At 46.9% G+C, this 26725-nt stretch overlaps 1 protein-coding gene across 7 annotated transcripts in view; it reads right to left on the minus strand.

Annotated features, from left to right (window-relative positions):
- Positions 1-26725, minus strand: part of CACNA1C (calcium voltage-gated channel subunit alpha1 C) — a 647971-nt gene that overhangs the window by 484353 nt on the left and 136893 nt on the right. The gene's annotated exons all lie outside the window — the stretch shown is intronic.

Consider the following 26725-nt stretch of genomic DNA (forward strand, 5'->3'; position numbering starts at 1 on the left):
ACCAACATCAGAGAGTGCTCTTCAAGGACTGCCTCCCTCCTGGGCCCTCCTCTGCCTGGGTCACAGGCCTCTAGATCCCACCAAAAGCTGCTTGTACTTCGTTACTCTCCCAGGGCCTCTCCTGACACCTGGCCTCTGAAATTCTTTCCACATATAAGGGTGCCCTCAGTGTGTGTGGAAGCAAGTGCTTCCAGGGTTTCAGGTGCTCCACAGAGAAACTTTCATAGTCATTCAAAAAGATTAGCTTCTCTCTCTAATTCACATAATCACCAAGGGATAAAGCCTCACAGGTTACGGGCTGGAGCTTCTTCCTCTGAGGGTCTAACAGGAAAAGCTGGACAAAAATATATATATTTGTTCTTTTCTACTTACAGCCCAGAAGAGTGGCACAGTCCCCAAAAATACTTCCTTCTGTGTTTTTTTTTAAATAAATAGACAAAGAAATAAAACACTTGGTTTCTAGTTGGCCAGGTAAAATAAAAAAGGAGCATTTCCAGGGTTGAGTTGGCAGCCCTATCTGTTGGGCTCTCCACTTCAGTGAGGTCCTCTGAATGGTAAATCAATGAAGGCAGAAGAGCGGTGAAGAGCTTTTTCTGACCTCACACCAAAAAATAACAGGAGAGTCAGGAAGGAAAGAGGTGGAAGCCCAAAGGGATAGGAACAATGTGAAAAGTAGAGTAGGTCTGTGAGTTCCTTCCCCAAATTCCTGCATGGCCAGTTAGCCCAGAAATGCACCAGGGCAGAGCTCCACAAAGCGGGAGAAGCGTCCAGCAGCCACAGCGCTTATGAACCTCATAAAAGGGACAGCAATTCTGGAGATGGGACTCTATCTGGCTGATTTTTAGATCCTATAGTCAGATACATATATGCTGATCTAACTCGGCATTGGTTCATACTCAGCCCTTCCCTTCCACATGTCAAGCACACAAAGGCACATCCCAGATTTACAAACTGACAGTTTCCCATTCCTGTGCCGAGTGCCTTGGCTTAACTTGAAAGGCATTTCAGAGGCCGAACTATTGAGACAGATTCAACATGTACAGTGACACTCAGGTTGCTAGATACCGACTAGTCAACCCTTGACCAGCAGCTGCCAGATGATTAAAAACCACACTGAAATGATCAGATCCCTACGTGCAACCTGCAACTGATTTCAGGACCTCCCTGTTTTGTATTTTCTGTTGTTCTAACAAAAAAAGGATCTTCTTAAATGTATTTCACATATTACAGTAGCCCGGACATCAAATGTTTCCCAGAGTGAAATTAAATATAGCATTTTATTTGGAACAAGCCAGTCCAACTCAATTTTCCTCCCCGGCGTTGCCACAGAGAGACCTTCCATTTGGCAAATGAAAGATGTGCTGAGCTCTAGGCTGGACGTAGGACTTCTTTCCATGCTCTTGGTAATCCATCTGCTTCCTCTGCCCTAGTATAAGCACTACAGGAATCAAAAAAGGAGTTTTGCCCCTCTGCCCCTATGCACTGCCTTTAGGGGAAAATATCCCTGTCTTTCCAGCACAGCCTATCCAAGCTCCTGCAGAATATGGTGCTGCACCACCAGAAATTAATTTCCTGAAGGAAAGTCAATGAGTTTGCCAAAAAGCAGGTTTCCCTCTTTGGAGGAGCCAGTCATATCTGGGATATTGTTGCATGTTGTTGATGATTAACCTGCAGGAGCCTCGTTGTCAATAAACATTTACTGGACATCCACTGAGGGCTCTGCATCATCTCAGGGAGTGAGAGGCTATGGAGAAGCAAAGGATGCTACAGTAGGGAGGTGGGAGGAACCCAGAGACCCCAAAACCCAATGTGCTCACTTTGTAAAAGTAGTAACGGAGACCTAGAAAGAACCTGGTGTTGCCAAGGTCACAGCACCATGTGGCCGCCCTGGCGACTTCCTGAATCTCAGATCAGGGCTTCTCTGAAGCTCGCTCCTAAGTTAGACAGGGCGTATACATGGAGACTGAATATCTATCTCAAGTACATAGACGTGTCCGTGGAAGTCTCCAGTGACTCTGCAGTTACAGCTCCCATTTCCCGAGGGCCTGAGCAGGGACCTGGCACCTAAGTTATCTTTAACTTCCCAAACAAGCCTGAAATAAGGACACACGGGCTCAGAAGGAGGCCCAAGGTCACACTGATCGTGAATGTGACAGGTACAATGTGAACCCAGTACTGTTTGATTCCAAAGCTGGCTGTATGGATGTGTTAGGGTGCCCACCTACCACGTCACCTCACTTACTCCACCCTTGAGATGGAACCATCTCTGTAAAGAAACAAGGATTAAACCAAATCAAGTACAAATGGAAACCCAGATTGCAAGCCATCATAGAAAGTAACATTCAGGCCGGGCACGGTGGCTCAAGCCTGTAATCCCAGCACTTTGGGAGGCCGAGACGGGCGGATCACGAGGTCAGGAGATCGAGACCATCCTGGCTAACACGGTGAAACCCCATCTCTACTAAAAAATACAAAAACTAGCCGGGCGACGTGGCGGGCGCCTGTAGTCCCAGCTACTCGGGAGGCTGAGGCAGGAGAATGGCGTGAACCTGGGAGGCGGAGCTTGCAGTGAGCGGAGATCCGGCCACTGCACTCCAGCCTGGGTGACAGCGAGACTCCGTCTCAAAAAACAAAAAAAAGAAAGTAACATTCAATGTGTGTATGCATTTGCATGATTAAGCACACGCAGAGGAATAATACATCTAGATACCAAGTGGTAATTTTTAAACTTTCTCCTTTACAAATTTCTGTTTTTCTAAAATATTAAAATAGATGATTCTCATTCATCTGAAATTAATGTTTTAGGTTGTGGTAAAATATATACATGTAACATAAATTTTACTATCTTAACCATTTTTAAGTGTACAATTTAGTAGCATTAAAAACATTCACATTGGGCCGGGCGCGGTGGCTCAAGCCTGTAATCCCAGCACTTTGGGAGGCCGAGACAGGAGGATCACGAGGTCAGGAGATCGAGACCATCCTGGCTAACACGGTGAAACCCCGTCTCTACTAAAAAATACAAAAAACTAGCCGGGCGAGGTGGCGGACGCCTGTAGTCCCAGCTACTCGGGAGGCTGAGGCAGGAGAATGGCGTAAACCCAGGAGACGGAGCTTGTAGTGAGCTGAGATCCAGCCACTGCACTCCAGCCTGGGCCACAGAGCGAGACTCCGTCTCAAAAAAAAAAAAAAAAAAAAACATTCACATTGTTGTTTAACCATCACCTCCATCCATCTCCAGAACACTTTGCTCTTCTTGAAAAACTGAAATCCTGGACCCATTAAACAACAGCTCCATATTTCCTCCTCCGCCAGCCCCTGGCAACCACCATTCTACTTCTGTCTCTATAAATTTGTCTATTCTGGGTACCTCATATAAGTGGAATCATACCATATTTCTCCTTTTGTGTCTGGCTTATTTTATTTAGCATAGTGTTCTCAAGGTTCATCCATGTTGTAGCATGTGTCAGATTTTCCATCCTTTTTAAGGCCGAATGATATTCCATTGTATGTATATACCACATCCTGTTTATCCATTTATCCATGGATGAATACTTGCATTGCATCTGCTTTTTGGCCATTATGAATAATGTTGATATGAACATGGGCAAACAAATATTTCCAAAAGCCCCTAGACTTTTTAAATCCTGGAGTATACTTTTAGAATGTGCCACTGTGAATTAAAATCAGGATAGGCTTTCTATTGGTGTCAGCCTGGAAAACAGCAAATTCTATGCTGGAGTCTACACATTTTGCCTTCTGTCTTTAAACACCTCTAAACCAGCAGTTCTCAACCCTGGCTGCATATTAGAATCACCTAGGGGTGCTTTTAAAAACTACTGATGACCCAGCCCTATGAAGCCCACTGAATCAGAACTCCTCTGAGTTGAGACAGAGGAACTGAGTATTTTTAAAAGGCTGCCCAGATTATTCCACTGTATAGACAAGAGTAAGAATCAGGGTCCTGAAGCCTCTTCTTCTGGGGGCCCTTCTCTTTATTTAAGAAATCTCTGCCTTATGAGTAATTCCTCTTCTTTCCTCCCATCAAAGCCTAGAAGGGTTTGATAACCAGTCAATTGCCCTAGTTGTTTGACTGACTGCATTTCAACTGAAACATTCGCTCCACGGCCTTACCTCCTCCAGTTGAAGCCTTTTATCTCTAATTGTGGACTGCGTGCCTGCTTCTTTCTTGGAAGGAATGTTGATATGAGTAAGCAGTTAGGGAAGTATTTCCAGGCCTACTCCGTCCTTCAGGTATTATAATCTAGTCCTTTCAAGGCAGTAGGGACAATAAGAGGGGCCAGAAGATGTGGTCCCAGTCCATATCCAGTGCCCGACTGAGGCACTGAGCCTGCTCAAGAGGCCCCTCCCCATGCTCACATTTCATCCCTAAGCCCTGGCCTCCCCTCCCTCTTGCCAGAGACTCCAAGCTACTTAACTGGCATGCCCCAGGGACCTCTGGTGGTTCTGCCCAGTTCTGTCTGCTAATTTTCATCTGTGATGGGGTTCCCTCCTCTAACACCCTAGGACACATCTCTGCTGCGTGTGCTCTCTCTCTGGTTCTTGTGTTCTTGACAGCAGAGCACGTTAACTGATGGGCAGCACGGTGACTTCGAGAACAGGATGAGTTCCAAGCATCTTTGTCAGAAATGTCACAACCACGGCCAACGTGACACTGGCAGCAGCAGGGCGTGTTCTAGGACACAGATTCGCCATCAGGCTGCTCCCCAGGCAGGCAGGCCTGGGGCTCCAGGGCCCTTCAACTCACCTTGGGGCTCTTCTGCCTCTTTGCAAAGAGCCCTCCAAACAGGGTATTGAGAGCTGAAGCCATGGCAGCAGCCCCAAGGACTGGCCCATTTGGGAGAGAACATGGTCCTTCCCTCTGCCAGGCCTACCCTGGAGCCTGTCCCTGAAGGGCTGGGACATCCTGAGTCCTCCACAGGGGACTGGCTGCAGTGCCCCTTTATGTCCATATGCAATGCTGATGTAAAAGTGTCAACGGTATTGGGCACAGGGACTGTAGTAGGAGCTCTGAGGAAAGAGCATGAGCTGGAGGAGTCAGGCCCCAAGGAAGGAGAGGAACCAAGCCTAGGAAGAGGGAGAGCGCATCCCATCCAGAGGAATAGGCCCCACTCAGAACCCTTCTGCCCTCACAGGCATGCTGCGCCCTGCAAGCTGGCAAGCCATCGGGGTAACAGGGCCCTCAGCACCAGCACCTGATCCACTGACCAGGATCCATCCTAGTACATGGGCAAGCTCGCGGAAAGGGAATGACAAGGAAGTGCGAAGGACAAGGAAAATGAAAACTGAAGCCCCACCTAATGCAACAGAACACCCACAAATAGCAGAAGGTTAAATCCAAGCAAAGGGACTCAGATTGACATGTCTCTGATGTCTCAGTGACCAGGGAACCCCAGATATGCCGGCAAACACAGCTTTGTTTCCCCATCTCATGCAGCACACGTTTGCTCAGCCCTCCAACACACCCGCTGCAATGCAGGTCCTCACTGCCTCTGGCTCCTCCTGACTTCACACCCATGAGGTGCTCCAGTCCAAAGCCAGAGAGAGCCCCTCTGCCTCGCTGGGGGAAAATGGGACATGGGGAGAAGACACTGAACATTCCTCTTCTCTCTTCTTGAGTACTTCTTTTGCTGGAGATGAGACATGGCTGCACACTTTCTAGGTAAAGAAGCAGAAGCATAGACTAGAAGGGATGGGATCAAAGGAACCTCACATGTCCATCAGCCGTGTGCGCTAACTAGAAGCGTCTGCCTGTGGATGAGTGCCGGGCCTACAGGGAAGACAGGAAGGCGGGCTGGCAGTGATGAGAACTGTGTTGTGATGCTGTCGCTGAATTACAGCATCATGGGAACTCCCAGGAGTCAACGCCTACGGCCATGCTGTGGCCAAGACCCACTCCGAGCACATTTCTATAAGAGAAGAAGTGCGGCGCAGGCAAACCGACAGAGGGATGGAAGACAGACAGACTCAGGTTCAAACCACGGCTCAGGGACATTTTTAGCTCCATGACTTCAGGTTTCAGCTTTAAAACGAGACATAAAAAACTGTATCATGGATTAAGAAGAATCCTGGTATTATTATCATGGTGATAATATTTGTTCAGTATTATTAACTTATTGCCAGCAGTTAGGCTTTCTTAAGCATATTTCACAATGATTCACATACTTGACCTCATTTACCTGGAAAACAATAAGATTTTTGAGGTGTCTGTTGAATATGAATGAAGTCACCCTCATAGATTGTGAATTGCTATGGAGCAGTTTCTCAGATACACTGCTAAGTGGAAAAAACAAAACATAATGCAGGACAGAATGTATCAGTGTTCCCATCAGAGGTTTACAAATCAATATACATGTTGATGCTTACTGATGGACAGACCTCCTTGCAGGGGAGGCACCGGGGGGCTGGGACAAGGGGGAAGAGAGACTTATCACTATATACCCTTTTGCATATTTTTTACTTTATACTATGTGTATGTGCTACCTTTTTAAAAGATACATAGGAAAATTAAAAGGACTGTTACTCTGAAAAAAGAAAAGTAGAGCTGTTACACGTTGCTGAAAGCTTTGGATGAACTAGCACAGTAAATAAGTGGCAATGTGCTTCCTTAGCCCAACTGAGAGGTGTTCGCCAGGGACTGCATCCTAAGGAAGAGGCTAGGGTTACACAGAGGTGGCTGCAGTTTTCACTCCATTGCTCGTTAAAGAGCCTGGCAGAGCAGTGCTGGCCTCATGATGGGCCACAGCAGCTGAATGACACCCCTCTGGAGGTCACCCTTAACAATGATGGTGGCCGGCATGGTGGCTCACGTCTAGAATCCCAGCACTTTGGGAGTCTGAGGCAGATGGATCACTTGAGGTCAGAATTCCAGACCAGCCTGGCCAACATAGTGAAACCCTGTCCCTACTAAAACTGCAAAAAGTTAGCTGAGTGTGGTGGCAGGTGCCTGTAATCCCAGCTACTCGGGAGGCTGAGGCAAGAAAATCTCTTGAACCCAAGGGGTGGAGGTTTCAGTGAGCTGAGATCCCACCATTGCACTCCAGTCTGGGTGACATAGTGCGAGTCCCTCAAAAAAAAAAAAAAAAAAAAAAAAAAACTATGTTGGTAATTCTGTGTTCACATAGCACCTCTTATCCAAGGAGTACAAGGTGCTCAGGCACACTCCTGGGGCCCCAGACCCACCTCCCTAGAACAGGGAGCAGTCACTGAGGGCATACAGGACCATCCCCTTCAGGCTCACCTTGCAGTGTGCAGCGTGGTGGCTCAGGGCACGCCTAGGCTTCATGTCGCTTCCAGCGACCTTGGCAGTTGCTTAACCTCTCCATGCTTGTTTCCTTCTTTGTAATTCAAGAATAATAATAGTCCTTAGTTCATGAGATCAGTGTGAAGACTGAATAATGACCACACGTAATAAGAACTAAGATTTACTGAACCATGATTCTATTATAAGCCCTGGACACATCTGTATCTGGTTGGAGTCTGGTAATGACACTCTGAGGTAGGTACTGTTACTACCCTTATTTACCAGTGAGAAGTGGGGTCACAGAGGGGTGGAGCGAGTCACCCACATCATAGAAATGGTGAGCAGGAGCCCGAACCCCTCCTCAGCAGTGCCAACTGAAGGACCATCCAGTTTCAGATACGCGCTGCTTTAGAGATGGACAAACTGAGGCACGAGGAGGCTGGAGCAGACTCTGCCTGCTCTTCCTCACAAGTTATTGGAATGCTGCGAAGGCACCCTTGAGTGACAGATGTCAGGGAAGCAAGACAAGAAGCTATGGTGGAGTTATTGACTCTCAGTCTAAGGGCTGAAGGTGCAGGTCTTCCCTCCTCAGTGTGAGCGCCAGTTCCAGCCACAAATCTCTCTCAAAACTCGCGATTCAGCCCTGCTGATCAACTGCAGAGAAGGCGCCATAAAAACCTGCTCAAATCTCGAGGTACCCCAAACACGAGAAAACGGGCTACAGCTGCTGCTTAAAAATGTGGAGGGATAGACTGCGGGAGGAGGGGCAGTGCGAGAGCCAGCAGCCCATCCATGTAGAGAGGGGAAGCTAGGACTGTGTAAGCAAAGCCATAAATCCATTGTCAACACTGCCTCGTGCCTTTCCTCTGTGGACAGGGCCCGGGGCCCGGGAGGCCTGCAGAGGGGAAGGGAGCCTAGCGTTTAGCCTCTGATGGCCAGAAAGATAGCTCCACACAGTGTCTGTGAGAGCACCAGGAAAGCAGACACACTGAGAGTTTCACTCATTAACATCGGTGTTGCCATGACAATAAGCTGTTGCCAGGTAGCAGCGAACTAGGAGAAGAGTGAGAATTAGCAAAGCCTAAAAATAAAGCTGTTATGTTTCTTCCCCCGTCTAGATGTCCATGTGTAACAGGCAATAATCTCGCCGCCGCCTCCTCACCCCAGCCCTGGAAGCCCACATGGGAAAGACAGTGCCCTGCACAGAAGGGGAAGGTCACCTCTCCAAGGGAGGAGAGAGAACAGTACCCGAAGATAGTGGTGGCCAAAATCTGAAGGCCAGCAACAAGCAGCACCAGAGAAAGCTCAAAGTAACACCTGGGAGGGATTTTTCCTTCCCTTAGGAAGCTGCTGACCTGAAGTGTTAACCTCAGCTCCAGGTTGGAGCAGGGCCCTTCCAGGCTGTCAGATGCCCGTCCAGCTCCTTGGCTCTGACAGAATGGGAAATGGCAGACGCTGGCTCCTGACTGACCACTTTTCTCCTGGAAAATACTTAGCTGGGCCCCCGCCCCAGAGGCATCTGTGGGAGTCAGGAGCCTAGACTGGGCACATGGACAGTTCCTGGTTGCTACCACTGAGGAACCAGAGGGGCCACTGTGATAACAATTCCAAACAGGAGGACATTTCAACAATCAAAATCACTGAGCAATTTGTTAATATCTCCAAGGGACCTGCAATAGAATTATTTTCAGGATCTTCCAGTTCAGCTTGATGTCAGAGGAGAAAATGCATGGTGTCCAGTTCTGTGCTTCCTCTGTCCATCCCTCCCACCCGCCTGTAAGCTCCATGAAGGCAGAAATCATGTCTAACTGGTCACCCTTATGACCGCAGCATCTGCTGTCACCCCAGACACTTAGTCAGTGTGCAGTAAATACACAGAGGAAAGAGGAAGAGAGGAAGGGGCAACTGACTCAAGCATAATGGAGTCAACGTTCTAGATAAAACAGTGAAGATATTAACAGTACAAATATCTGACCTAAATCAAATACATCTCTTTCTCAAATTATAAGCTCTGCATTCTAAGGACTGGATCCGATTCCTTATCTAACTCTCTATTCTCAAAAAATAAGTTAGCAAGTATGCAGGTGTCATGCTTTAAGCAGATTAGATCAGTTAAAATCCAAAATTTTGGTGGCAATGATTTCCTTTATAAGCAATCATAAGATTTCCTCAAACACAGAACCTGCATGATCTCTCTAAAGTAAAAGTTGTTTAATTCAGATAATATGTAATAATCTGGATCTATATATTGAATGAAGCTAGCGGCAACCACAGGATTCCTGGTTTCTTTCCTTGCAACCACACTTCCTTTTGAGTTCTTTCTCTCTACCATAGGCTGATGAGTGCTCAGGAAATGCACACAGTGGCTAATTTTGCTATCAGTGCAAGAAGCACACATTTAGGAAGCAAAATTCATTCTTTCTTTCACCATCACCCCATAAAAACATATAATCCGGAACAAAATATTAATAATTTCTTGGTTCTTTAACTGCTCTGGATTACCCAGTCATTGATCCAAATACCAGCTCCTGCCTCTAGTCCTCCAAGCTTGTGTGAATAACTTAAAAGTAGCAGAAAGAGGCCAGGCGCGGTAGCTCACGCCTGTAATCCCAACACTTTGGGAGGCCAAGGCGGGTGGATCACGTGAGGTCAGGAGTTCAAGACCACCCTGGCCAACATGGTGAAACCCTATCTCTACTAAAAATACAAAAAAAATTAGCCGGGAGTGGTGGTGGGTGCCTATAGTCCCAGCTACTCGGGAAGTTGAGGCAGGAGAATCGCTTGAATCCAGGAGGCAGAGGTTGCAGTGAGCCGAGATCATGCCATTGCACTCCAGCCTGGGAGACAAGAGCAAAAGACTCTGTCTCAAAAAAAAAAAAAAAAAAAAAAAAAAAGAAGCAGAAGCAGAAAGAGTGAAAGGTGAAAGAAAGGAGGAGCCAAATGACGGGGAATGTGAGGGCAAGCCCTGCTCATGTGCCCCCAAGCCCCAACCTCCAAGCAAGACCAAACCTGCATGAATGACGCTACATTCTTGGAAGAAGGAGAATCTGCTGGTGGGGTCCTACTGAATTAATCATAAAGATGCATAAGGCTGCTAGAGTTAAAGAGGCCTCAACAGAGGGTCATAGATTTACAAAACTACACCAGCAAGAGCTACCCAGTTTGCCTTTGGCGTTGCCTGTAGAGAAGTTAAAGTCCATGGACATACTCCTTCTCTACCAACATGAGACACCCCAGACCTCTCCTGGTGAAGCCATGTACCCACAAAACCCGACGTTCTCACCACCAGGCACAGCCTGGACCAATCTGATAAGCTGCTGGAACATGGTTACTGCAAGGTGTAAGAAAGTGGGTAGCATCCTGTAAGCTACAAAATCCCAAACTAAATCTGACCTTGACCTAACAGCCTGGAAGGACTCCTAATTCAGGGAACTCTGCCTGATTTACTGCTCTCATTGCTGACACTGAAGGCACCTTCATGCAAACACCCACCTTGATTCCTGAGTTTTCAGTCGGGCCTTCCTTGACCACAGAACAAAGAAAAGTCAGTCCCGACACTAACTGGAGAACAGAACTCTTGAATGCTCTATGTTCCTTTCTGCTAAACTGCATCAAAAGAGATAGTTCCTCCATCACTATAACCATCTTGATTCACATAATCCCAGCTTGCCCACCTGTATACTTTATTCCTTCTCTTTGGCACTAAATACCAGTTATAGCTGCAGATTCCATTGGAAAGGAGTTACTGGAGAGGAGATGACACTGCACCTAGCTTCAGTCTGCCCCCAAATACAGCCTCCAGCAATGTGCTGGGGTCCTGGCAGATGATTAAGAAAGGTATGTTGCATGACTGAATGACTGAATGAAAATATTAACGCTTTTTTCTCTAATACACTTTGATCAATGAAATGTTTCTAAACTTTGAAACTTGGACTCTGTCCTCTGAGATTCTGCCAGTCTAACATTGATAATGTTTGCCTCGACTTCCAGATCAGGCAGCACAAAATGTCAGTGTCAGCACAAGTACCACATGAACTGGGTTAAAATCCACTTATAAACGTGAGTCAACAAACCCCCCACCCATTTCCCAAACTTCAGGATGGAGGTACCAACATCAGTCCCAGGCTTCCTCCTAGGATAGAGAAACAAGACTCGCTATTTACATGCCTCCAAAGAAAGAGGGCATAAGTCTTAAAGCTATTGTGAGAAGCACTATCATCACATCCCACTGATGGCACGCACTGTTACACACGTCACGGTTTCAGCCTACCCCTTCCTCAACTCCCAATGATGGAAAGAGTTCATATTTTCTATCACAGCCCTGGGAAATAAAGCTCTGTGACCCTAAGGAAATTGTTGAAACATGGGCATACCCCAGTTCTCACTTGCCTCCCAGATGTTCTGTTGCAAAAGCATTCAGATAAAAACATATCACATCAAGCTGAAGATCAGATTCCCCTCTCTGTCCTTCCTTCCTTCCTGCAACAGATACATTTGTTTTCTTACTTTGTATCTGCCATTTTTAGAAACCGGTTGAAAGTAAAATTCGAGCCTCTCCTGGAGAAAAGGATAAGCATCTCTTTCTCTCTTTCAATCTCTCTCTCGCTCTCTCTCTCTCGTTCTCTCTCTCTCTATCCCCTCCTTCCCTCTCTGGCATGTGTTACGGAATTTTATATAGCTTGACTTGCTGCATCTCTGATATGAGCCACTTATATACACAACATAACCAGACACACATTTTTAAGAGTATGCAGCACTTAAAATAACTGTATCTTAAACCTTCTGATTTTAGTTGAGAATTTGATTTAGGGACTGGATGGATCTTGGCTCTTGAGGAAACAAAGCAATTACTATTTTAAAGGAATACGAACATAATCTTTAAGGAGTCCACTAACTGAAAAGTAGAGAAACCTGACTTGTTTTTTGTCCCATCAGATTCCCTTGGAAGTACAAATATCTCTCTATGAATATTTTCCAGAGATGAGTTTTCTGAAGCTCAAGATAGTTACTTTAAACTTCAGCTCCTTAAATTGTATTTCTAAAATATAATTAAGATTCTTTATTCTTGGGTAAACCGCTGGTAATAGGGTGCTGTGTGACGGTGGTACCAGCCAGTGAACCACCTTATGAAACAGCACCCCAGCTACAGAGCAACCACGGACGTGCCTCCCTCCCTCCCTCGCTCCCTCTCACACAGATGGAGTGCCATTTGTCTTCAGAGAGCCACCAAACTTCAAGCACACTATGACTCCTCCCTGTGAATTTCTTACTATTACAACCATCAAACATACCCCTTCCCACTCCTTTGTTCATAAGGATTGTTGGTGTTTGTTGTACTTGCTTTTCTTTCAAACCATACTGATTTATAGAGGGGAGGCTTACATAATTTTTAGGATGATCACTGTTTTTACAAAAACAAATTCTTATAATCATATACCTCATCCAAAACCAAGACTTCACCGTCGTACTGTGTGACTCGTTGTTTCTTACTGACAGAAGTGGCAGGCATGGGAACCAGGGGGGTGATAGCTACAAGACTGAATACCAGGTGCTGCACAAACACTGCCATCAGAATGGACGCTCCTGGCCAGGAGAGCCGGCGTGGGGCTCTGCGGCCCTCAGCTTTGCCATGCACAAACCCTCCATTTACTGGATGGGGGTGAGGCCCAGGGGAGCCGGAGCACTCTGATTAGAATAATTAGAGTGGTCAGGTCACGAGGTTTCTCTACTATTTCAATGTAGGGTACTTAAACCCTAAGTTCGACCCTTAGATTAAGCCAGGTAGAACACCCTCCAAGAACACAGGACAGTTGTTATTGGGTAAAATACATTTCCTGCATTGGGATGAAAAAGGATGGACAGCCTACACCTCTGGCTTCATTAGCTTACCTACCCCTGGGGGTCCAATTTGGGCTGATCTTCAGCTACTATACATGGTAAAACATACCGGTCATTAAATAGTAAAACACTGTATGGGTTGGTAAATATCAGTGCCCTGAGTCCCTCAAATGCTGCCCACCATCCAGACATCCTTCCATAGATCCCTGGAGCTTCCCTCCAATGCAGTGCATAGTGGATTTATGCCTAGTGGACAGACGGCTCCAGAGCCTGCCAGCTCCCTCAGCCAGGGGCATCCACTCTGACGGGCACTGCAGTGCCAGGTGTTCATAACATGGGCAGCCCTCATCAAGACCTTGCCTTAAGGCCATCTCAGCGAAGATAACTGTCCTAGCCAAAGCCACAGCAACCTCTTAGACATGCACGTCATTTCTCCTCTCTGAGCAGTGCGTTGTCTGACTGTTCTTCTCTTTTAGCACATTGTAACTTTTCGACCTTGAATCATGTTGCTGTGTTGTTTTACTGTCATCTCATTCCTCTTAGACATAAAGAAGTTCAAGCTGCGCATCATGCTACGTTTTCTGCTTCCTTGCTTATTACTTTATACTTAGCACAGCACCTGTGCACGACAGGTACTTAAGGAACACTCACTGAGAGAAACTGCTAAAGTCGGAAATTCCAAGAGCCATGGCCTATGTGGTTGCTACCCATCCTCTCCAGCCCTGCTGTCCTCAAAGGTCCACTAATTTGGCTGCGTCCCTCCTTGTGCTATTTGTTATGTTCCTTGCATGAATGCTCCATTATTATTGTTTGTTCTGTTTCCCTAAAAAAACTATCCACTCCTTGAAGATAGAGACCATTTGTAAAAAGGCACAACATCATAAGCCTTTCCTGAAAGTCAGATGTTCTGTGGGAAATGCTAGCCTATTTCTCATGTTTTTTGTTTTGTTTTGTTTTTGAGACAGCGTCTGGCTCTGTCACCCAAGCTGGAGTACAGTGGTGCGATCTCAACTCTCAGTTCACTGCGGCCTCAACTTCCTGGGCCCAAGTAATCATCCTGTGACAGCCTCCAGAATAAATGAGACTACAGGTGCACACCACCACACCTGACTAACTTTTTTACTTTTTTGTAGAGACGAGGTGTTGCTATGTTGCCCAGGCTGGTCTCAACTCCTGAGCTCAAGTTAGACTCCCACCTCGGCCTCCCAAAATGCTGGAATTACAGGCTTCAGCCACCGCGCCTGGCCTATTTCTCATCTTTTAAATAAGAAAAATTATCATGCATTACATGTCAACTCAAAGCCAATTTCCTAAAATGTAACCAAAACACTTCATCATGTATTTCCTAAAATGTAACAAAATACAGCATGTCTATTATATAGTATAACTATCACATCAACTATCACAATGGATATAATGTGCTTAAAATAGCACTTTCTGACCTCTCAGCTTAATGTGCAGCAGGCCATCAGCTGCCTTCACACAGCCCCATGGAGGGGCCAAACAAATGACCTCTTTCTAGGAAGACCGTCAGCCAGAAAAAGGGAAGGAAAGAGAGTCCAGGTGTGTCATGGGTCGGGAAAGCAGCCTGGTCTCTCCCCCAAATCCTGGCTCTGCAAATCCTCCAACACAAGTGGCCAAGATGCCTTGCCTTGGGAAGGGAAAGATGCTCCTCGAATGTAGTCCTGGGGCCCAGACACATCCCCAAAGCATGTCCCCTTGATTGACACTCGACGGGCTCTACGCAACACCCACAAGTGATTCCCACATTCTACCAACTGTACTTGAAATGTAACTCAAGATTTTCACTAAAACGTTATAATGCGTTTGGAGGCTGTAAACATAATTTCCTCTATAAACATCAGCTTAAAATCATTTTATTAAAATATGTGCCTAAAATGTGAAGCATGGGTATTAAAAATCCAAAATGTATTCTCCCAGGAACATGTTAATGTGGGAGATGGTCTGCAGGAGAAATCTGTAGTCCTAAATCTTCACCACCCTTCACACAACAATGGGTCCACTACATGCACACAATATGCACCTACAGACTACCTAGTTAGTAGATGTGACAGCTGACAGAATAAATTAGACTAGGTTGGAGACCAAGAGAAATCTAAAACTGGCCACGCTGGCTATTCAAGAGAGAAAAGGAACAAAGAACAAACACTCATTGGACACTCACTACGAAGCAGGCATGTGGTAGGCAGGGAGGTGGGTACCCACGTCATCTCATTGAATATTCATGACAACTCAAAGAGGACGGTATTACTAGCCCCATTTTGCAGATAAAAATGCTGAGTTTCAGACAGGATAACTGACTTGGCCAAAAGCTACACAACCACCCAGCGGTGAAATCTAGAATCAAATGCAGGCTCCACTCCAAAGCCCGAGCTCTTTCCACATCTCACAGTGCCTCCTCTCGGATCAGAAGCAGCCTCCACTTCCCATGCTCTGCCATTCTCCCAACCCTCAGAGTCTCATTTGCTTTTTTAAAATACTACTCTGCACTTCTGAAAATACAAATCTACATTTCATAAGTCATCAACTGGCCTTCTTCCCTCTGGATCTCATTCCAAGGGCTGGGTTGTACGTCTCCTGGAGCTCCTTAGAAGGCCCGGATCTCAGGCAGGCTCCCAGGATGCTGCAGACATGGTTTACATGGAGCCATCCCAGGTCTGTCCAGCTCGCCCTCCCCCTCCCTAAATACTCCTCAAATCAGGGTAATTCCCACTGCAGTCCATGTACACGGTGATAGACTAAATGTGTCCCCCCAAATTCCGATGCTGAAATCCTAGTGTGATGTGATGATTTGGGGGAGGGGCTTTCATAGGCAATTAGGTCATGGGGCAGAGCACTCCTGAATGAGATTAACACTCTTAGAGACTCCAGAGGGCTCCCTCGCCCCTTCCACTATGTGAGGACACAGTGAGGAGACAAATGTCCACGAGCCAGGAAGAATGCCCTCACCAGACACCAAATCTGCTGGCACCTTGATCCTGGGGCTGCCCAGCCTCCAGGCCTGTGAGAAATGCATTTCTGTCTTTGTAGTCCCCCCACTGCGGTCTTTTGTTATAGGAGCCTGAGCAAACTAAGATGACCCCAAACCTTCTGCCTACTTCCTACTTTGAAAACTCAGCCCGAGAGGATGCTACTGCCACTGTTATTCATTCGGCAGCTACTTAGATGCCAGCACTTGCAATGCACAGGACCCCAACTCATGCAGTTTACCATCTACTGGGGGTGACAGATAATCAATACACAAATAAATATAGAATTACACAATGTTTTCAGCACTATAGGAACCAAGAACACCACAGGGCAAGATGAAAGGTTAAGACGATTTAGAATAGGAGTCTAAAGCAGACTTTTCACATTAAGTGACACATAATGAGTCCCAAAGAGAAAGCCAAATTAAGAGCGACTGCCTCCAGGCAGATTCCTCCTCCCTGTACCCAGGCTACACGCCCCACCCCCACCAGCCAAGCCCCACAGCCAAGTGTGGACACCTGGCCTCTCAGGACTGGCTGGGGTCACGCCGCACCTCCACACACTGGCTTTCCCAGTGTAACGTGCAGAAGTCTGTTGCCTGGTTTCACTCAGTCCTTCAGAAGTGTCCGAATGCATGCTTCCTTCTAGGAAGGCTGGCAGCCAGGAAAGGGAAGGAGGAAGGACAGGGCCCTTGGAGTGCTGTGGGTGGAAGGGCTCACTGGCTTCGCAGAGCCTCCCACACACGTGACCAAGACCCTCCCCCTGGGAAGGAAGGAGGTTCTTTGGGGAGGAACGTGAGCATGAGGGAATGAATATATAAGAGGTTTTAAATGTCCCTCGTCTGCTTCTGATTCATTCCTAACTCATCACATTGTTGTTTTGCAAGCATCGTTTAATGTCCAAAAGACTGCAGAGCCTCCTGGCCCCGCATGACGGGGCAGACATCACATGCAGCGAAGACCTGTGCCGGGGACCTGGGCCCTGAGATTTGGCCAGAAGCAGACCTGTAGGTCACTTCACTCAGTTCCATCCCCTTGGGCTCTGTCTAGCAAGCTCTCTGGTGTGAAAACATATCCCAAATACTTGCATCCCAGGACCAAGTATGAAGGCAGAGGAGATGCCAGGGGGCCCCAAGGAAATGTAATGTGCTTCTTGGCTGAGTGAAGCCATGATGCACTGGTGGGTGACCCCGAAGGAGCAGTGTCCCCCGGTGTGCACTTTCCCTACATTCAGAAAACCGCCCTAAGAATGCGGATCCCTGGAGGTATAGGTACCGGCTTGGCCATAGGATTGCAGCCACCTCCAGGATTCTGACTCCTAATCTGTCCTGTGTATAACAGAGGCCCAGAGCAGTCTGCCCAGCAGGAGGTGGTGAGAAGCCAGTGGGGGACTTCTGGTTGCTACAATATCTGGGTGGGGAATTGAGTGAAGGTAAAAGCCAAGTATCCTAAACACCCTTCGGTGGGTGAGATAGCCCCTAACAACGAATGGTACCTGCAAAAATGCCAACAGCACAACCGAGGGGGACTGTAAGAAGGAGAAGTCCAATGTCCATAATTGTCCCTATGAGGACATGAGGACAGGACAGCACGCAGACAGACTGCAGGCGCACATCCCATCCTACACCACCTTCTCGGTCCTGGCTGGTTGTTCCCATGGCCTGATACTTTGAACAGTTTGCAGGCACTTCCCTTCATGGAAAAGACTATGTACATTTCACTGCAGACAGGGTATGCATGGCTACACCCCCAGCCTGGAAATCAAGACCTTTCTAAATTCCCCAGAGAACTTTAATAGGCTCCCCATGTGGATTCCATTCACACAGAAAAAAAGAAAACTTTCAGTGTACAAACGGCCAGCTCCTAGGTTTCTAGGATCGTACTTGGGTTTCCAGAAGCAAAGCATCTCTTCATAGAGAAGAGAGGTCCTCTCCTTGGATGCAGACCTGGGGACCTCTGTCAGACAGAGAGCTTCATCTCCGGGGCTTAAAGCATTCTCAGGGCCCAGGGTCCTTTATCCTCAAGCTTCATCCCACCCTCTGCTCATGGGGAAGAAGACAACAGAGCCCAGAATTTGCTCACGAAACATTTTTAAATTAAATAAGAGCCCAAGGATGCTGTCAGGTGAGACACTCCTTCCCACGTGAAGCAAGGCACCTTTCTCTTCTCCATTTTGGCTGTTAGTGGTGGCCAAGCGCCTTCGAGAAGGAAGGGGCAGAAGAGGCTCTGCCCAGATGGTGTGGTCCTGAAGGACCAAGAAGAGGACTGAAGGTCTCCACCCCTTAAAACAACTTCCATACCTGTTAATAAATGATTGAAATGTCTGTAAATGATTCAAGAGAAGACTTAAAATATGAAATATCTAATATTCATGCTGAGCTATATATGACTACTATTTAGTTCTTCAGTTCTTGTGCAGGTTTCAACTGAGATAGAGACTTAAACGTGTACAACAGCATTGATTAGCTGGAGGCAAACGGGGACCAGGCATCATAAAATTAGGTAAAAGCCGGGCGCGGTGGCTCAAGCCTGTAATCCCAGCACTTTGGGAGGCTGAGACAGGTGGATCACGAGGTCAGGAGACCGAGACCATCCTGGCTAACACGGTGAAACCCCGTCTCTACTTAAAAATATATATATAAAAAACTAGCCGGGCGAGGTGGCGGCGCCTGTAGTCCCAGCTACTCGGGAGGCTGAGGCAGGAGAATGGCGGGAACCCAGGAGGCAGAGCTTGCAGTGAGCCGAGATCCGGCCACTGCACTCCAGCCTGGGCAACAGAGCAAGACTCCGTCTCAAAAAATAAAAAAATAAAAAAATAAAATAAAATAAAATTAGGTAAAAGACACAAAATGAGAGTCTGTGCTTCCAAAGCACGCGGGCCTCAGCTGAACGAGCGGTGAGGTACTCGGCAGAACACACGGCAGCCTGGGCTCAGTGTCCCCATGTGGAAAGACAAAGACTGAACTGGCCGTTCTTTAAGGCTTTCCAAGTCTAAAATCCTCTAAGTCAATCCAATTTATCAAAAGCAATGTCTGCGCATTGAGAAGGCCCAGCTCAGGCAAGGGGAAACAAAGGCCCACGATCATTATCATTTCTCTAATCATTCTAACAAAAGACATTCTTGCATGTGATGAAGAACTAGAAAAATATAAATGGTCAGTATCTTCCGAGTCCTTGCCAGGAAGACAAACGATAAAGCTGGAATCGTCGCCTACCCAGAAGCACTCCCTTCTTCTCCCTTGCTGGGAGTGCCCGGATTTGGTTTGATGTCACCTCTCCCCCAGCAATGCAGGCACATCACAATTCGCCCAAGCCAACCCCATCCTCCCTGCTGAAGAGATATCTGGCCAGCCCCTGGCCAATGAAGCATGGCAGAGTCTGCCGGAGGGTTCTTGGAGAGGGTTCCTCACTCAAGGAAGACATGCTCTCCTGCTGCCCCTGGAATCCCCTCTCCCAGAACTTGATATGTGACACAATAACTTGTTAGGGTCGTGAGGACACTTGCAGCCAAAAGCAACCTGACACACAAGCAGTAAAAAAAGTGACATTTATAGCAAGGATAAATACATGCTAGAAGTAGAGAAAGAAAAGCTAATTCCTTTGACATTTCCCAGATTGGCAGCAAAGACCTTAGGGAAGACATTTCCAGTCTTCTGTTCAGTCTGGGAGAACACAGAGAAAGAGGCAGAATTTCTGGGACTCTCTCAACTATGGACAGGGGACCCCTAAGAGGAGCAACCAGGCTGGGCAGTGGAGAAGAAAGTGTTAGTGGGTTTGCAACACAATGGTATTGAATTGTACTGCATTTTAGGAGCTTTATAACCTAATAGATAAGAACACCAAACTATTATTGAGGAAGTTATAATGATCTTTCAGGCTCAATTATTGAAAATCCAACTGCAGCTAAGTTGCGGGGAAGGTCTCCCACCTTCTCTGTGCCCTTCTTTATTTTCTGGAATGTCCTATCCTGGGGCTGTGTATGTGATTCTCTGAGCACTGAGTGGAGAGACAAAGCTGTAAGATTCCTAATTCTGGGAAACGGGAGGAGGAATCAACATGGCAGCCAACCTCAGAAAGATAAACCACCACTCCTAAGGAACTCTGAAGTCTAGAAAAATACGTTTTTTAGGAAGCTTAGCTCTTTCCAAAAAAATGAGATATTGCAAAAAAGAATACTAATCTAATGGTTTTTCAAGCAGATTTCTAGGCTACCTTCATTGAATAAAAGTACATTTAAGCCCCAGAGTGAATGATCCTCTTTTAAACCAACCTAAACTTCAGAACCTTTGGAAAGCTGTCCCCTTCCCCATTAGCACTTGCTGTCCCCCTCCTCCTGGTAGGGTCTGCCAGATCTCCAGGGCTGCCTCCAGCTCATCTGGAGGAGTCTCAGCTCATATGCCACCCCTCAGCAAGCCTTCCTCAATCCTTCGACCTAAGTCACTCCCACAGCTACCACTGCACCATTCTATTCGATTTCTCTGTAGCCCTCATCATGCCCGGAATAATCTCATTTGTTTATTGTGTCTCTATCCCAGTTCCTGCAACAGAATATAAGCTTCAGGGGAGTAGGAGTCTTGTCCTGTCACCACTGCATCCTCAGACTCCAGAACAAGGTTTCTCCACCTCACACTGTTGACATTTTGTGCCAGATGATTCTTTGTGGCGGAGCTGTCCTGTCCATGGCAGGATGCTTAGCAGCATCCCTGGTCTCTACCCGCTATATGCCAGTAGTAACCTGCCACCCACCCTGACAACCAAAAATGTTCCTAGACATTGACAGTTGCCCCTGGGGAGGCAAAATCATCCCTAGGTTAGAAGCGCTGCTCTAGAACAGGGCCTGACACTCGGTAAACACTCCTCAAGAATCTGCTGAAGGATTTACCCCTTACAGACTGGGTTAGGCACCGTAAGAGGATGGAATGAAAGCATTCACAGGAGAGTTTCCTTCCTAAGGGATACATTGACACAGTGAAACTCCTGAGTGTTGCCTGGATTAAAACATCATAATAATAACAGAATCAAGGGTCCATCCATTCATTCATCCTTATAATAAATTTTTGTGGTGCGTTCACCATGTGCAGGCACTGCTCGGTGCTAAGGATACAGCAGAGAACAGAGAACATTCTGGTGGGAGGCAGACAAAAAATAAGTAAATAAATGAGATCATTTCAGATAGTAATTGTGCTATGAAAAAAATAAGACAGAACCATTGGCTCCTGAGTGATGCCTGGGAGCAAGGAGCTGGGAGGATGGCAGCACCTTTTTTTTATTATTGCTCTTATTTTTGAGCCAGGGTCTCACTCTGTTGCTCAGACTGGAGTGCAGTGATATGGTCCTGCCTCACTGCAGCCTTGACCTCCCGGCTCAAGCAAATGGTGCCACTTTAGATAGTTATCTGCAGAGTCCTCTCTGTGGTGGTAACGCACGCTCTGGGACCTCACAGAGGAAAAGGGAGGGGGGTAACGCCTGTGGGAAGAGCAGTCCAAGAAGAAAGAATGCAGTTTACCCCTGAACGCGGGCACTGGGGGCGCCGACTCCCTCACAGTCGAAAATCCAAGGTAATTTCTTAATCTCCAGAAACTTAACTACTCATAGCCTACTATTGACCAGAAGGCTCACCAACCAACAGGATAGTCGATGAACCCATATTTTATATGTTATATGTATTTTATGTTGCATTCTTACAGTAGAGTAAGCTAAAGAAAAGAATATATTAAGAAAATCCTAAGGAAGAACAAATATATTTACTGTTCATTAAGCAGAAGTGGATCATCATAAATGTTTTCACCCTCATCGTCTTCACGTTGAGTAGACTGAGGAGGAGGAAGGAGAAAGATTGGTCTTACCATCCCAGGGGTGGCAGAGGCGGAAGGAAATCCGCGTGTCAGTGACCCGCACAGTTGAAACCCGTACCGTTCAAGGGTCAGCTGTGGTGAGTGCAACATCCCTGAGGCCAGAACAAGTATGGCCCTCTCCTTGTACCAAAAGAAACTGGGTATGAGGAAGTATAATTCGTGGCTTGGAGGGGAGTTGAGGGGATGGTAGGGGGAAGGCAGCAAGACAGAGATCAGGGGATTCACGCTTAAAAGTCTATCAAGATGTCATGGACATGATCATGATTGAATGACTTGGAGCCACTCGATGCATCTCGAAAACGACAAACTTGCAACAAATCTCAGGAGAGAGGACTTGATGCAGCCAATACAAGATCTGTCGATAATAAACTATAACATATGATTAAGAAAAATTAGCATATAGTAAAATGCATTCTTACCTTGAAAACTTAAAAAAAAATCACCTAAGATTATTAGGCCTCTCTCTGGTATGGTGGGAATGAGGGCCGGCCACAGCAGCCACCGGATGACAGCACATAGTGGGCAGTTTCCTTGCCCATTCCTTTACTAGCCAGAATCCCCTGTCTCTCCCTCCCCACCTCCCACCTTTGCCTGCCTTACCCTGGTAGAAACTGCAAGCCACAGAGTAAAAAATAAAAAGAATTCATATCAAAGACGTTGTATAAATTTGCCTTTTCCTCCAAGCCTGGTTCAATTTCTGTTTTTTAAAACCGAAGTCCTCACAGTTTGGTAATGTGGAGAAGCTCGTTAACATTGTGCAGCACCGAGATTACACCCCCATGTAGGTGCGGTGCCTACAATATGCGGAGCTGTAATTAATTGTTAAACGGTGAGTCATCCTCAAGCCGGAGGAACACATTTAAATAGCCGCAGAGGGGAGGCCTCCGGTTCCACAGAGACAAGGAATTCTCCTGGCCGCAAACAGCAGCCTCCTCAGAAGCCGCCTCTCTGGGGGGAGGCAGAGGCAGGGAGAGGGGCAGGCAGAGCTCCAGGTAATCAGCCCCTGCTGCTGCAGGAGATGCTGCCAGATCTGGGTATTCAGTCTTAAAGGACAAAGGCACAAACACAAGCACCTTCCTTCCTGAGGACGCCCTTTGCTCTGGGCTGCACTATGCTACAGCCTTGGATGCGAACTCGGCCTCGACTCCCAGCCAGGGCGGCTGTTCTCGTTTCAAGGCCCGCTCACCCTCTGGGCCAGGCAAGCTGCATAATGAGAGAAGGTGATTTCCATACGGGGGCCTTCCGGTAGTAAAAATTCATTTAGGAGAAAATTAATTTGAATTAAACTTACGAAACCCAGAACATGTAAATCAAGGGAGCATTCCAAATGAAACCGCAGCTCGGTTTGGAAATCATCTCGTAACACCGCAGTTCTAGACCTGGGTTCATTCCCACACTGAACCGATTCAGCAGGGGCTTATTTTCAGAAGCTCTGGTTCTATTACAGGGTCCTCAAAACTGTCAGATTTTGAAATTAGTAAAATTAATTTCCGTTTGGTGCTACTGATTCAAAAATTAATCATCCCCCAGTTTGGTTCTATTCAATCATTGACTTAAATGTGAGAAAATCTCACTTCTCTGGATGTTTTTGGAGGAGGGGAAAGGAAGGTAGTCTTGACTGATGAAAAAATTTCCAATTTCTGATGTTTGAAGAAAGGCAGTTTTAGTACTTGCACTGAACATATTATAGGCTAAGATTTAAATGAACACTAATAAGTAAAATTCAGTTACTCACTGAAAAATTACTAGCCATAATAGGGGTTTATTACGTAATAATGAGTGGCATTATATCATTGAGTCTTAATTTTTGAAATCAATGGGAAACACGGTTTGTGTCAGATTTCCTGGGGTATAGTCCGAGTGTGCACTGCCCGGCATTAAACTGCCCGGGGTATAGTCTGAGTGTGCGCTGCCCGGCATTAAACTGCCTGGGGCACAGTCTGAGTGTGCGCCGCCCAGGATTAAACTGCCTGGGGTACAGTCTGAGTGTGCGCCGTCCAGGATTAAACTGCCTGGGGTACAGTCTGAATGTGCACTGCCTGGCATTAAACTGCGCATTCTCAACGGTCAATGAGAGGATCCAGTGGACACAAGATGCAGGGAGATGGGGGCGGCAAGGTCTCCCCAGAGAGGAAGACATGAATTTCCAAGTGTGGAATCTCAGTTTACACGCTGTGACAGGGAAAAGCATCAGAGAGAGTGATGGGATTTAAACTTCCCAAGGGCGTGGTGGGTATGTTCTGGGCCAAGGTAGAGGCCAGAGCATTGCATGCTCCTGGTTCTGCCAGCTTCCACTCCTGATCTCAGAAGTACAGCACAGAGCCTGGAAGGAGGCAGATGTTCAGGGTCAGCCTGTACCTCATGGAAAGCCAGGCTCTGGAGGTAGAACTGGGCATTGGATTGCTGATCTAGAAAGGGTCAGCATTTACTTTGCTGGGCAGCTCCAGTCCACCTTTTCTGAGCAAAAGGCAGGTGGCTAACAGGTTCTGTCCTGCTCCAAACCCGAGAAGCTCTAGAGCCTTTGCTCTCCCCAGCCCACCTGGCTCCTAACAACTCTGGTTGGTCTGGGGCAGTTCTGAAAAGCCCAGGAGTGGTGTTTCAGGAGGTCGTGTGGCTGCACACAGCCATGGCCATAAGAAGGCTAAACCCTGCTGCTCTGGTTGCTGCTTGCCTGGGGCTGCCTGAAGACACCCAGCGACTTCTTGCTCCTCATGGCCCTCACAGCCGAGTAAAGATGCATAAAGCAACTGTCTTCACGCTTCGATGTAAATGTGTTCATGTGCTGGCTGGAACCGCTGAAGGCTCTCAGGGAGTCTGCAACTGCAATTCTACATTATCCATTTGCAAAAATACTATTTTCCATTATGATTTATGGCAACCATATAGTGTGTCAGCTGTGTTATGCATTAAACAGGCCAGCCTGGAAAACTAAATGCCATTAGCAGTTTTCTAAGTTTGAAACACCAACTTAATAATAAATAAAAGAGCAGTTCAAAAGTTGGGAATCATCTATAAATTACTTCTGTGTGAAAAACTCAAAATATCTTATCAATCAGGCCTCATTTGGGCTTTCACAACCCCTAAGCTGAGAAATTCTGACTTGACTTTATCACACTTTATCACCTGAGAAGTAGCAGAGAATCCTGGATTCATTACTTCCCACTAAGAGGTGGTTCACTGTTAGACTAAGCTGGCAAATCACAAGTATCCAGGCCAGACAGACAAGAGGAGCTTCCTAAACCAACACAAGGACGCCAGACAGGACCTTGCCCCAGGTACACTGCACTAAACCAGCCTGTCCCATCCACTCGAAGTACAAAAGGAAGCCTCGAGACAGTTCTCATCAGTTACCTCATAATTTCTAAAGCAGAAGTTATTGGAAGAGAGGCTGAAAGATCCCAATAAGCTCTACAACCTGAAGTGAGCCCTACTCCACTAAGATCTCCTTAGCAGGGATGGTACACTTGGTGGGTACAGTGGGGGGGGCAGCTGATCTGAAGACTCCTCTGCCAGAGATGCTCCAGGAGCTTGGGCCATGTGGCATCAGGGGTGTCGTTCTCCCAAAGGCTGGGGTCTGCAGGGATGCTGACATAAAATGAAGGAGTGGACTAAGTGGTCACTGTGGTCCCTCTCCAGACCTGACATATGAATTCTGAGTTTGGGGCTGAGGGGAAGCCCCTTCCTGGTTTAGACATTCCCTATCCTGAGCGCTGTCGAATTCCAGGGGCAGAGCTAGAGCTAGATTAATATAATCTTGCGACTCCCTGAAAAATCAGTTCTAAAATTATTTCCCTATTCTGTTTAGGATGCTCGTCCATCTGCCCTCCTCGCCTTCATCCCTACCCCTGCTTCCTACAGAAGTGGTTTCCTAACCCCCATTCAGTTTGTCCAACGTCAGAAGACATTCTGATGATGGCATTTTTCTTGTGACAGTTTTCCAAAGGCGTTTGTCACTGAAATAAGGGAAACATCAGATCATAGATGTTTAGAGCTGGAAACCTACTTAAGTACATCTAATTCAATCCCACCACTCTACTACAGGAGAAACTGAGGCCCGGAGACTTGCCCGGTGGCAGTAGCAGCGGTACACCTATGCGCCCCAGTGAGTTCCTCCCTGCTGTCCTGTGTTCTGTGGGAAAACTCCGTTTCCTGCTGAAGAATCAATCCCCACTTCCACAGGGAGGGGCGTGGTGAGGTCCTCCAGCTGTGATCAGGACAGGCCTTAACCTCCCTGAGGCTTTGGGATACTAACACCCACTCCTCATGACTTACTGCCTGGACCAACTGACAATGTGTGCGAGCGCTTAGCAAGGTGCCAGGTACGGCATGGGTGACCGTCACCATCATCACGGCTGCTATCGGTGACTTAAACATACACACATCTCTTCTTTCATTCAGGGAAGTGTATTTGGTTCATTTTCAAGACATTAGAATCCATTCCCTATTTTAGTAACTTGAAACTTTCTACCAGATCCCATCATAGCCAAAAAGACATCCTAGTCAGTGTTTGCTCTTGGGAATAAAGTGTCCCCAATGTCCTCAGAAGACCTTAGTTCAGAAAACATTCCTATTTTCAACAGTGATGAAATTTTCAGATATTCCAGTATAGGATGCAGGGTAAGTCCTGGGAAACACTGGGCTCCTCTGAGGCCAGAAACCTGTGACTCCTCCCCTCAGGTGCTCCACGGCAGGGTCAGGACTTTGGGGAGAAACATTCCTGCAAGGGAAAATGGATCGAGCTGTGAGAACATAAGAGATAACAAGGAAAGAAGTTCACT

This window comes from Rhinopithecus roxellana, chromosome 10 (assembly GCF_007565055.1).
Source record: "Rhinopithecus roxellana isolate Shanxi Qingling chromosome 10, ASM756505v1, whole genome shotgun sequence".
NCBI lineage: Eukaryota > Metazoa > Chordata > Mammalia > Primates > Cercopithecidae > Rhinopithecus > Rhinopithecus roxellana.